This window comes from Andrena cerasifolii, chromosome 6, assembly GCF_050908995.1.
Source record: "Andrena cerasifolii isolate SP2316 chromosome 6, iyAndCera1_principal, whole genome shotgun sequence".
Classification (NCBI taxonomy): Eukaryota; Metazoa; Arthropoda; class Insecta; order Hymenoptera; family Andrenidae; genus Andrena; species Andrena cerasifolii.
In genome coordinates, this window is record NC_135123.1 from 8,357,570 (window position 1) to 8,369,919 (window position 12,350).

The window sequence follows — 12,350 nt, forward strand, 5'->3', positions numbered from 1 at the left end:
AGCTATCCAAGGTTGATTCAACACAAACCCATTTTCAATCAGATGCTGTTAAAAACTATCTGTTAAAAGTTAAATCAAGTTGCAAAAATTCTGAGATAAGGTTTGAACATTGTAGAATATATGTTCGTTATTGGAAACGAACATTTAAAGTACCATCGCGTTTAAAAAAAATTTGGAAAGAAAAAGAGTTCTAGAAAAAATATTATTGCTTAAAAAAAAGTCATAACTTTCAGTTTTAATATTTGCAGCTAAAATTGGCTGCTTATACTCTTGAGATACGCTACTTTAATAACAAATATTTAATTAATAAAATTCCCCTCACCCGATACACGAAATTACTAACGTATAACGTCAGTCGTACCATTTTCAATGATGCCTGAGATATTTCACTTGAACTACTAGAGTAATCACAAACGTCTGTAGATTGTAGTGCTGCTACAATTTTAAAGTCCAACCAATTATTCTATTAATTCGCCATACAGGATATATCGAGAAGGTTGTATAATTGATCTCGAGCTTTGTATCTACGTACCAGATATGCTTGCGGCTTCTTGAGCACAAAACGATCGAAAGCAAAAGAAGTCTTATAACCGGCTAACGCGTACCGAGAACCCACAAGTTATGGGCGGTGCACATGTCTTGTTCCCCAATCGAGACATCGTATGCTCAAACATGCACGGATATTTGTCGATAATATTATCTCCGACAAACCCCCCGCGTATGTGTTCACCCCGACAACACGACGGCTTCGCGATAGTAACGGCGGTTTCAAGGTTTCACTTTAATCGAGTATTTTGACTAAGCCGGGGTTCATTTCGGAGTTTCTCTTAAGCGAGAGATACCGGTGAGCAGGTATTATATTTTGGGGAGCGCGAGACCCTAGATGCAAAGTACTTTAGCGATAAGACCGCCACTGTTGCGATGATAACGAAACAGCTGATTGATCGATGGGGCTTAGGAAATAATACTTCTGCTGAGCTTTTCACGATTTCTTACGGGGTGGAAAGACGTATAAACCGCAACACATAACAATACAGCTTCATTTATTAGCAGCGCGCGCGCTAATGAGCTCTGCAGCTGGTTGGGTCGAAGTGGACGCTCCGCGAGTTTTCGCCGGTTAAGTAGGACTGACAAAACAGAGTTAGAGGTAGCGAAAAAGAGAGAGAGCGACAGCTCGAAAAAGGAAAGACAGGGAGAAACGTAGAGAAAGTTTGGAGGAAATGTAGGAGAGAGAAAACTCTCCAGCCTCGCAAGGGCTTCGTCAAATGTTCCTGGCGGTGATCAAGCCTGCCCAACCCCTTCAAACAACAAAGAAAAATAAAAATAAAAATTGCAGGAAGTCACAAAGAAGTATGAAGGATTAGAAAAGTAAAAGTCAGAATTGAAATACCCTAAGATATAGGAGAGAAGAAATGATAAGATCTAATAAGAGAGGATCTACTTCAGGGTCAGTGGCTTGTCCTCAGAATTGGTGACCCCCCAGGTACCTGAGTTAGCTTGCTAGCGTTTAAAATTGTCCAAGAGGCTTTGCTGTGAGCAGGTTTGTGAATTCTAAGGCCTCATTAAGAATCGACACCCAATTCTCTTAAAAGTGGAGATGGGGTTGACTCCTCCTTCAAAGGGAGGACCGAGGATAGTTCTCTGAGTGGTGAAGGCTCGTGATAGCTGAAATGGTGTCGAGTTCACAGGCAATTGAGACATGAAGTGAATGGGTGTATTACTTACTCTCCTGTGCAAGGTTGTAAGGATTTATTCGTTCCCTTCCTATCCCACGACCAGGTCAACTGGAGAAATCCCTAATCGCATTTCGGGCTTTGGGTTTGGAATCACGAGGGTAGTAGACGCGCCCCGAATTCGCGAGTCACAAGTGTTTCTGTTTAAAAAGTGCACGCGTGGTTGGCAAGGCTTTGTCATTTTACTGCTCACAAATTAGTCTTACAATCACGGAGCATTTTTTATTCCTTTTATCAGGATCTATAGTCTGCCAGAGAAACGAAGACGATCTAACGATTTTTAAATTGATATGTTGGAACCTGCTTTTTATGCAAATAGCTGTGCGTCGAAACTTAATATTTTATGTTTTGTTTATAGTTTCAAATTGTCTGAAAATTGATTTTTTTTTTATTGAAGAAGTCTGCAAGAAAACGTATCGAACTCCTGTTATTTCATTTTCCTGGGGATTCTGGGTTGGAGCATGGCTACGCGATGAAATGATCCATTCTACCGATTATGAAGTAATATAGCGCTCGGCCGTACCAATCTCCTGCCGTTCTAAAATCCCGCATCGTTGCTTTACGTAGCAGTAATATTCACACGTGGATGCTCGGCTACAGTTTACGGTAGCAGATTGGAGCTGCATGGGCCGATATGCATACACGCTCCATTCAGACGGCACCGCTCATCTTACGCTTACACTTTCGTAATTGCTCGTCCGTGCAACCTCGCGATTAATGAATTAATTATTTGACGAGTCACTCAGGGAAATGGAGAAGTCTGGTTCAGATTAAGGCACGAATACAAGAGCTTCCCTACCTCGAAGAATTAATGTCGAGCGGCACCACCGTTTTGCATTCTTGAGATTACTCAGCGAATTAATCATTTGTCCTTGGAAGTCATTTTGTATTATATATTACACGTTCGTTTCTGGAACCTTTCTTTTCGATTTTTTTCTAGAGGTGATCGTGGTATCGATGAAGTTTATTGCCATTGCGATTTTAATATTTGGTATAGGTGTCAGGTGGATGTTCGATGTGATATCACAAATTTTCCCAATAGGCTTATTTATTGGTAGCTTAATAGGTGGTCATAAATGCAGTTAAAAATAATGATTCATGTACCAGGAAATTTTGAATACGTTCTTCCTCGTTTCTTTTATTCTGGTTGAAAAATTCTGTACCTACGTCGTGGCAGAGTATCAGCCGACATCCCTTCGTGTTTCTTTCATTTGTATTTACGTGCTCACGTTATTATTGACTATACTTCGCTCATGCAATGTATAAATGTTCGGATTCTTGAAAGCAGGAGAGTCGTGGTTGACCTTTGTTTTTTATTCAACGTTATTCGCGGTCAGACGAATAATTCCCTGATTTCACTGGTCAATTTTAATGCGCCTGCTCGACCCATCAGAACATCTTTGCTCTTCAGACCATCGTTCTTCGCATCGCGTCTCAGTGTTACGGATCCAATTAGCAGAATTTGTTCTCTGGCGAATGATTATATCGAGGGGATAGATATTTTTGCACGGAACGTCATTGTCTTTAGGTCTGAACTGCTTAGAGTTCTTGATGGGAAGATATGGTTATTACGTTAATGGTTACTCGTTCAGTTGCAGATGTATTTTCTTGTTTTTGCCTTACTCTGGCAATCTGTTAACTTTTAAGGAGGATTCTAGTCTAACAGCCCCAAAACTAACTGATACTTAAATTTTTTTTTTAAAGAACTGTTGGTTGTATTGGATTAAACTCTTTTGGGATATAAGGAGGCATCTTTAAACTTGCAGAAAATATAATTAATAATAATTAATAAATAATAAGAAGGATCGACATAAAAAAATATTTTCTGCAAGTTTAAAGATGCCTCCTTATATTCCAAAAGACTTTAATGCAATATTAACAATAGTTTTTTCCCCTGAAAAATCATAAATTTCAGGGGCTGTTACACGAGCATCCCCCCTTAATATTGTTCTCGGGGTTTCGATGGTTATTATCTCGTGTGCGGTAATGTTTGTTTTGTTACATTTTTCACATTGTAAATTATGGTGTCTTCCCGTAAAAAAAGGTAATAAATAAATCATTGAGAGTCCGTCACGAAATTGGTGTGATGGGAGCTGCATTAGGTAGCACCTTGTTGCAAAAACGGAGGATAGGACTCCTTTCCAAAGACAGGCCTTCGGTCATAACCGGACGGAGGTCGATACGATCGATTCGCTCCAATTTTCCCAGGGTATCGAGTTTTATCGGATGTGTATCCTCCTTAGCGGATCGTTGCCCGGTCTGTCGAGCACGCGAGTACGTTCAGCTTTCCGTCGATTTCGCATTTTAAACTGCTGATTCGACGGACGACGATTTATCTCGGATACTGCAGCGACAGGCAAACATTATTACCCCTTGTTATCGGGGCTTGCAGCTCTACGCGCGATCCCTACTGCAACTTCTCCAACCCCCTCTTTCCTTCTTCATTCGCGTCTAATGTCGACGGCACTGTTTCTCGTCACGTAGTAATCTGAGTCTCGTATTTTTGTATTCTCTTTTATCGGCTATCTTACGCTAAATCTGTCATTCAGCAGCCTACAGGTATCGCTTATCGTTAGCTTCGGCAAAATACCTCCTTTGGTTAAAAGGCTGCAGGTAATAGAGTACGATAACTGTGCGAGGTATTACGTATTGGGAAAAATTGAGAATTATACTTACTCAGAGCTGCCATCGTTCCAGTTTTTATTTGTCGACTCTGGACTTTGTCTTCTGCTTCTGGTTTATTCCAGTTGTTATACTAGACTTATCGTGGGGCTGTGTTTCCCAACATTTTTCGAGTCGCGACGAGCCCCTCAATTGACAAGTGGCGTAAGTCGAAAATTACTAAAAAAATGAGTTTATTATAGAAATAGTAAGTATTATGAACACTTTACTGTTTACTGTTTTATTTACCAATCTAACTTGCGTTTTATACAACTCTTGTTGCCACGTTTGTTCCTTTGAAATTACGTACATATACATATGTCTTTGGAACCGAAAGTTTCCGACGATAAAACTCTGCTTGTTTGTTATTTAAAACAGAAACTGAATTTACAACTATTCACTATTAAAATGGGAACAGTCACAAGCGTGCTCAAAGTTGTGAACTAAGTTTCGACGTTAGAAAGAATATAATTACAAGGCGTGTAATTTTCTTTGGGAGTGGATGCTATCGGCATATTTAAATAAGAACTGGCAAAGTAATATGAAAGTTCTTGGTTTGATTAATGTTGATTGATTAACCGTTTCGCTGCCGCGCGTATCAGATACAAAGCGACCGCAATGTGCTGGCTCATGATGTTGATCGAGCACACCGGCTCATTGCATGCATCTAATAACAGTTTTTAATGCCTCGTTGGGCACATAATATCCAAAGGGAATTCTCTGTAAAATTAAGTGTTAGACGCTAATGTCTCTGTAGTTTACTGAGGTGTGAAAATTTTGCACTTTAGGGACCGTTTGGTCTCGCGGGTGGCGTCAGATGAGAGAAGGTTATTTCTTTGTGCGAGAGAGGGGGCGGTTGCATATTGGACACGTGCGGTCTGGGGAATTTGTAACAAGTTGTAGGCTTATAACTCACTATGAACTAAAAACAGGGTCTATTTCAGTACCATAATCACTTATTTACCCGTGGAAATACATTTCAACGACAGGTATGGGTATCTTATGCGGGGGAGGCAGCTCCGATGACAAGAACACGACCCTGAGTAACTTTTTCCTTATACCCTAATCCAGAAATTTCTTCATCTTAAAAGAGAAGAAGAGGGAGATAAAATGACAAAATCAAAGTCGAAGGAAGTATGGCCTGAAGGAGTAAAAAGTAAAAGGGATGAACGAAGTTGGTACCGAACGAAGCATGGCTGTGCCATAAGAGCAACGTTAGGGGGAAGCTCAAAGAGACCACAAAGACTATGAAGAAGAGAAGGATTTCTGCATGTACAATTCTGGAGAGTATGAATAATTTTACTAATCTGCAAGAAAGGGGAAAGTGTACAATGTGAATTTTACACGAGAATTCCTGTCACCCAGAATTCGTGAAGCACAGAGACAGAATAAATAACTTCTATGCATTGCAACAGACAACAAGAAAGGGAAGAAGAAAGCAAAGGAAAAGTTACTCGGTGTCTTCATAGATTTGAAAGTAAGTACCATTTTGTAATGTAGACAGAGGGGCATTTATAGAAAATGATGATGGGAGCAGGATTAAAAGGAGAGTGGATAAAAAGTGTAAAAGCGATACACAGTGAAATGAGGATAGAATTAAAAGCATCGGTTCAGTTTTGGAATTAGAAGGGAGTAAGGCTAGGGTGAGCTATAATAAGGGACATCACTCATTGTACTTAGTTCTCGAAAAAATATTTTACATGTATTTTGTTTATCGGCAAACGTCCATATCTAGGGGTGAAATCAGTCCTTAAAATTGGGGGTGAGAAACTCGTTCGCTCAAATATCTAGGAAACTATGCACTATAGAGAAAAATCTTTTAAGCAAAAATGACGTATTTTTTTATAATAAATTCAGCCACCTAGTCAGATTTGTAATACGTAAATTTGTTTAAACAATATACTAAAAAGTAGTAATTTTTTACTGAACCTCATTGCGTGGCTGAATTTGTTATAAAAATACATCATTTTCGTCTAAAAGACTTTTCATTACAGTGCATAGTTTCCGAGATATTGGGGCAAATGTGTTTTTCACCTAGATATGGACGTTTGTCATTAAAAAAAATTGGTGTTAAATATTTTTTCGTGAACCTCATGAAAATCGGAGTGTAACATTTGGGTGATGTCCCTCATAGATTAATATCCTCGTTAGCTAATGTAGAAGGATATATGATTTCAACGTGCAGGCCTTTCATTGCAAAATGAAATGTTTACACAACTACTTTTTTACATACTGCGTAAAATTTCTGTTTCTTGTTATAAAATAATTACTTGCTTTAGTTCATCTTTAAATATTGTTAAATTTTATATTCCCTAGTTCCTTTTTCGTTCTTAAGTGAAATATATATATATATATAAAAAAGTTGAAACAACGAACTACGAAATGTAGAAAAATTGATGCCTCTTGTTGCATTTATTGTCAGACTCATTTGGATACAGAGGAGTTTAACGAATGAGGATACTTTATATTCAGCCTTTGTGCCCCTGATTACAGGAGCTGTTCTCTTTGCGCAATGATCATAAAACGTCATCGATTAAGGTAGCTGTATGCCGAATGAATACAGAACTAACGAGTCGTCTGTGGAAAATTCCGCTTTTAGTTACGAGCTCGTCGTAATGTTATAAAAGCTGGGTCATTCCACGTAGTTCAACGCCCTTTGTAGATTTGCGTCAGCTCTGTCTCTTATTTCTTGCTCAAAACTTGGCTAGTGTGCCACGCAAACGATTATTGAATGTTCCTGGGCAATGTTATAGAAAAATTGATGAATCCTGTCGCTTGGAATTGGCTTCCCTCATTCATACTTTATAATAACAATAATTTAAATTTAGCTTTTTAGATGCCAACAACTGTTGTGTGTCTTCGGAATAGTACGTCTTTAACCTTCACTCTGCGTAATAATAGTTTAACGTTAACCGTGTACGGGGGTGTAATTACACCCCACGCATTTTTAGTCCCAAATGTACAGAAAAAACTTTGGCTGCGTAAGTATTTGTGAAATTTTATTAATTTATAAGAAGATAAGTGTAGAAAGAATTATGACATGTAATAGATGTTCAATACACGTTCAGAGTGGTACGATAGACGTTCAATACACGTTCACAGTGGTACGATAGATGTTCAATACACGTTCAAAGTGATACGATAGACGTTTGATAGATAATTTCGAAAATTTTCAAATCCAAATTCGGATTTCCCCCTCCCTCAAAACTCAAATTTGAGTTAGAACTGTCACAGATATACTACTTATTGTTGCTATGATTTTTACACGCTGGTGTTTGAGAAATGTAGCAGCTGGTCGTGATGTCACTAGACCGAGGGCACAGGTAGCATCAGCGTTAAGATCCCTTACTCCTCTTGCTGGTGCTGGGTTCGATGGAAAGAAAATAAATAAACACTGCACACGGTTAAGCGCTCAGGTACCTTTGAAACCTATTACTGCATTCAAATCCAGCGATTCCAACGAAATATTTATCAAATTCTCTGTGAAAAATATCACAGATAGCATTCCCACAAGAATACTTGGGAAAGTTTCCACTCGGTAACTTTTTATTTACGTTTTTATTAGCTCGGGGTGTGTTTGCATCCCTGTCCGCAGAGCGAAGGTTAAAATTTATCGTGTTTAAAATTTCAGAAATATCCTCATTTATTCGAATGGAGGCACAATAAGATAAAGAATAGCAGCTCGATCGTAGGTATCAAGAAACTTAACAAAATTGTTTCACAGGGCAACTCAATATCTTAAGAACGATAAGCTTACGTTGAGATTATTTTCAGATAAAGTTAATTAGAAAGATTCTAACGAATAGAACAAGCGGCACAGAGTGTTGTTCAAATGCTAAGGGGAAATAACTTTATAATGGAAAGCGAACTGAAAAAGATGGGACATCCATCTTACGTCATTGGTTTCGCGGCGCCGTCGTTTCTCTATTATAAATCGTTCAAGGATTAATTTATTATAGTCGCACGCGAGCTGACTGCGACGACGATTCAGCCAGGCGGTATCACGCCTGGGCAACGTCTGGCGGAAGTTTCGTCGGTATAAATTAATACAGTACTCGTAGTTGGTGTTCCAGAGTTTGATACAGAGGAGTTAAAGAATCGTTAGGCGCGGCTGGATTGCAAGAAACCTGGTATTTCGAAGGTCTCGCTGCAAAAGGACGGAGCGAACAGAGCCTACAGCCATTTGTCATTATTATAAAGGGCTCAGTGGTGAATAATTACGTCTTAGGAAACTTCGTGTCGTTGGTTACGCAGCGTTCCTCCCCCGATTTCTATGCGCGTCCACTCTAACCCGATTCCTGCAATTAATTCAGCCGGACCGGTTAATTGAACTGCTATGCTCTGTTTTGTGACGGGGCGGAAGGAACAATCCCGATTGACGTTCACGCGCATTGGAATATCAAGCAGTAACAATCGTTTGACTGTTTGAACGGGAATCCAGCGCGAGATGGAAAGCGTGCGAAAGTTACGGCAATGGAATTTTGCGTGTCAGAAACTATTTCGCTTCGGCCGTTAATATCCGCGATGCTCATAGTTTAATAGAACGTGTTCGCAATTTACACCACCTTTGTTCAAGGATTAATCAAGAATTTCGATGAAATCGTGATACAGGAAATTCCAGTTCACGTGACACAGAGACGGATTGTTTTATATTTGATCTGAAGAAATATCGAGTTATTAAGTTATTACGGTTTCAAGGTGATTGGTGAGAAATTGTTTATTTACGATGTTTTTAAAACAGGGTTTATAACACACAGGGTGAAAGTACTCACTAATTGCAAGTTGAGGACATCCTTTTTCTTACGGCTTCAAGTCACTTATTTTTGGAATCTTCCGTTTCTGGCAAAGGGTTCTTTTTTACGAGCTCTTTTTGTAGGTCTACCCATCTTTTTTTTTAAATATATGTAGTTATATAACTTGAATACCTAAAAAGTAAAAAATAAAATAAATTAAAAATTAAAACTGATTTCAAAACAATAAAAATGCATTAAAAAGTAAGAAATATATTTTTTTCCTTTTTTTAATCTACGACTCTCCACTTTTTTTATGTCGGCGCCTCATCATTTGCACTATGCAAATCTGGCGCCGATAAAAAATTATGAAAATTAAAACCGACTTCAAAGAAATAAAAATGCACTAAAAGATAAAGAATAATTTTTTCCTCTTATTAAATCTACGATTCTCCATTTTTGTATGTCGACGCCTCATCATTTGCACTGTGCAAATCTGGCGCCGGCATAAAAAAATGGAGAGTCGTAGATTAAATAAGGGAAAATATTATATTTTACTTTTTAGTGCATTTTTATTTTTTTTTTGTATTCTTATTCATCGCGTGCGGAGTAAAGATAAAGTACAGGCAACATTTGTATAACTGTTACAACACGCATAGAAAATTCTGAAATTCAAAATTTTATCCTAAAACGTACACAGGTATGCGTAAACTTAGGCGAGCAAAATAGGAATTCTATTTTCTCGAAAGAGAACTTGAACAATGTCCAGCTTTACACTACGAAAATGAAAATCTACCAAGAAAAAGGATGCAAACGAAAGCAACAATTTTTTTTTAAATTCTAGAATATTGAGATCTAGATGTTGCGGATGAAAGCACAGAGGAGCTGAAGATATTTTGAAGAAGAAAAAACGAAGAAAACAATGAGCGTGCAGTAGTTAACATTAATCTAAGTATAACACGTCTGACCCTGTTTTTTCTATTAGTTCTTACAATTATATCAGCATATTCTTACCGCACTATTAACATTTTAGTACCACAGAATTCTATGCTCTATAGAATCCCAGGTCTGCTTATGACAGGCATTTTCTACTTACTGAACCGAAACTTGCAATATCGCGTCTTGCAAGATGAGAATATAATAAAATGATCTCTTGTATTCACTTAGCGTAGGATAATTCTATTACCACCACGGAAATTTGCGTCTAACTCTGATAAGGTGAATTGTCCAACTTATATTCAAAGAGCACTTTTTTATTCAGTTTAGTAGGATCTATTTGTCCCATTATCTGTGAATCGTTGTCGATTGCAATCAGGGGCAGATTTGTAGATTTTATAAAATATTTTTATTTAAAAGAATTGAGACAATTTTAAAATTAGTTTTTGCTAATTTGCTACGTGAAGAAAAATCCGGTCAAAACAGCCAAAATAAAAAAATTACCGAACCCGAAAATTCAAAAAATTCTGAAACTTTGTGAAAATGTAGGGGATTTCCTTTTGATTAAAACGCAATTTTTGTTTACTGCCAAAATTCACTGGAAGGGAGTCTGGGTTGAAATTAACCCCTGAAAATTCGGCTATTTTCCGATTTTGTGTTATAACTCCCGAGCTGTAAGAGATGGAAAAAAATTTTCACCACAAAAGTTACTTCTTTTAATTAGATCTATCATTTGGTAAAAAAAAATATTTTACAGTTCGCGAGTTGTAACATAAATTCGGAAATTAACCGGATTTTCATGGGTCAATTGCACCCCTTTAGAGTGAATTTGGGCAGCAAACAGAAATTGCGTGATAAACGGGAGGAAATTCCCCACATACCCACAAAGTTTCAGAATCTTTTAAATTTCTGAGTTCGGGATGTTCCCTTGTTAGCCTATATACAAATCCGCCCCTGCTCGCGATCCGTGGAGAGGCTGCTATTTTACATGCTGCTGGACGAGAATAAAAAATTAAGGAAAATTTACAAAAGCAAAAATAAAATTTCATGCTCATAATCACGGTCGAAGCTCTGCCGCGCAGGAAGTGCATGTCTCTTTGCTTCCACAGCGACCTCAGTCGCCTCGACTCCGACGCACTTTGCAAGGAGGACGAATCTTTTATATATTCGTTTGCGAAAGGTGCCTGGGAATAGATCGACCTTGTTTATGCGCGGCTTTTAGATGAAATCCGAGGTACTTTGATGTCTCCTCGGCGTCGTCGTCAACGAAATTTCATTTCTCCAGGGTTTTTCTGCGTGTTTGAGATAGAGCCGCCTTGTCCATGGTGCCTCGCTCTCTTTGAGCTGTGTATCTAGAAGGTGATTATCTCGGAAGGCATGCATCAAGAGAAGGCGTGCCGTCGTCTACGGGGACGATGACATTTGAATTCGAATACCCGGCGACGGCAGCAAGGCGAGCAGGACATCCGATTTACATTAAATTTACATTGCTATAACTTGCCCCCGTGTCAGAGATTGATACACAGCGCAGCAACGGCGAAAACTCTCTACCATAGTCTCTCTGGAATTCTCTCTTTCATTTCATATAACTTTCAAGGAAACATCGATACACGCCCATCTCTCTTGGCGGAATCACCCTCAGACTATACCTACCCGTCGAGTAGCTGTCGCACGCGTTCATCTCCGCCCAGTCACGCATTCGAATTCGAAAAACGTTATGTCGTCACAGTGGTTTCGTGGATTATTCTTTATTGAGAACACCTTTATGTTTCCTGCACTTTGCAGTTGAGTGCGGCGCGGTGTAAGTGCAGTTATTGATACACATGCCTACAGTGCCGGACGAGGGTATCGGGACACCCTTTAAAACAGAATAAGTTTTTTAAAATTGGTCTAAGCGACTTGAGATTTTTTGAGAAATTCATGTGGTGTCATGTTGATCTTCAGCAACACCTTCTGTCCTTCAGAAGCATATACCTTTTAAACAAAGTGTAGATGAAATGTGTTTTGGCGAGTGTCCCATCGAGGCACCCCACACATATACACAGTTCACACCGAAACTGGGATAAACTACCTTTCAAGCCTGCATCAAGTGAAGTCTGTTTTTGTATCGTATCGTCAAATTGATTCCATTCGGCTAGTTAACATCGAAGCTTACTAGAAATAGGATAATATAAGTAAAATGAAGCATATTTTTTATTTTATACAGTTAAAAGATACAATGAAATTGACAAAATAAATAGGTACAGATGTTATTTCTGCTTTTCCACATTTCCAAATTCATTACACAGGA

General features: G+C 38.6%; 1 protein-coding gene across 1 annotated transcript in view; it reads left to right on the top strand.

The window, feature by feature from the left end:
- The window catches only part of LOC143370478 (zwei Ig domain protein zig-8), a 348,169-nt gene that overhangs the window by 132,926 nt on the left and 202,893 nt on the right, over positions 1-12,350 (top strand). The gene's annotated exons all lie outside the window — the stretch shown is intronic.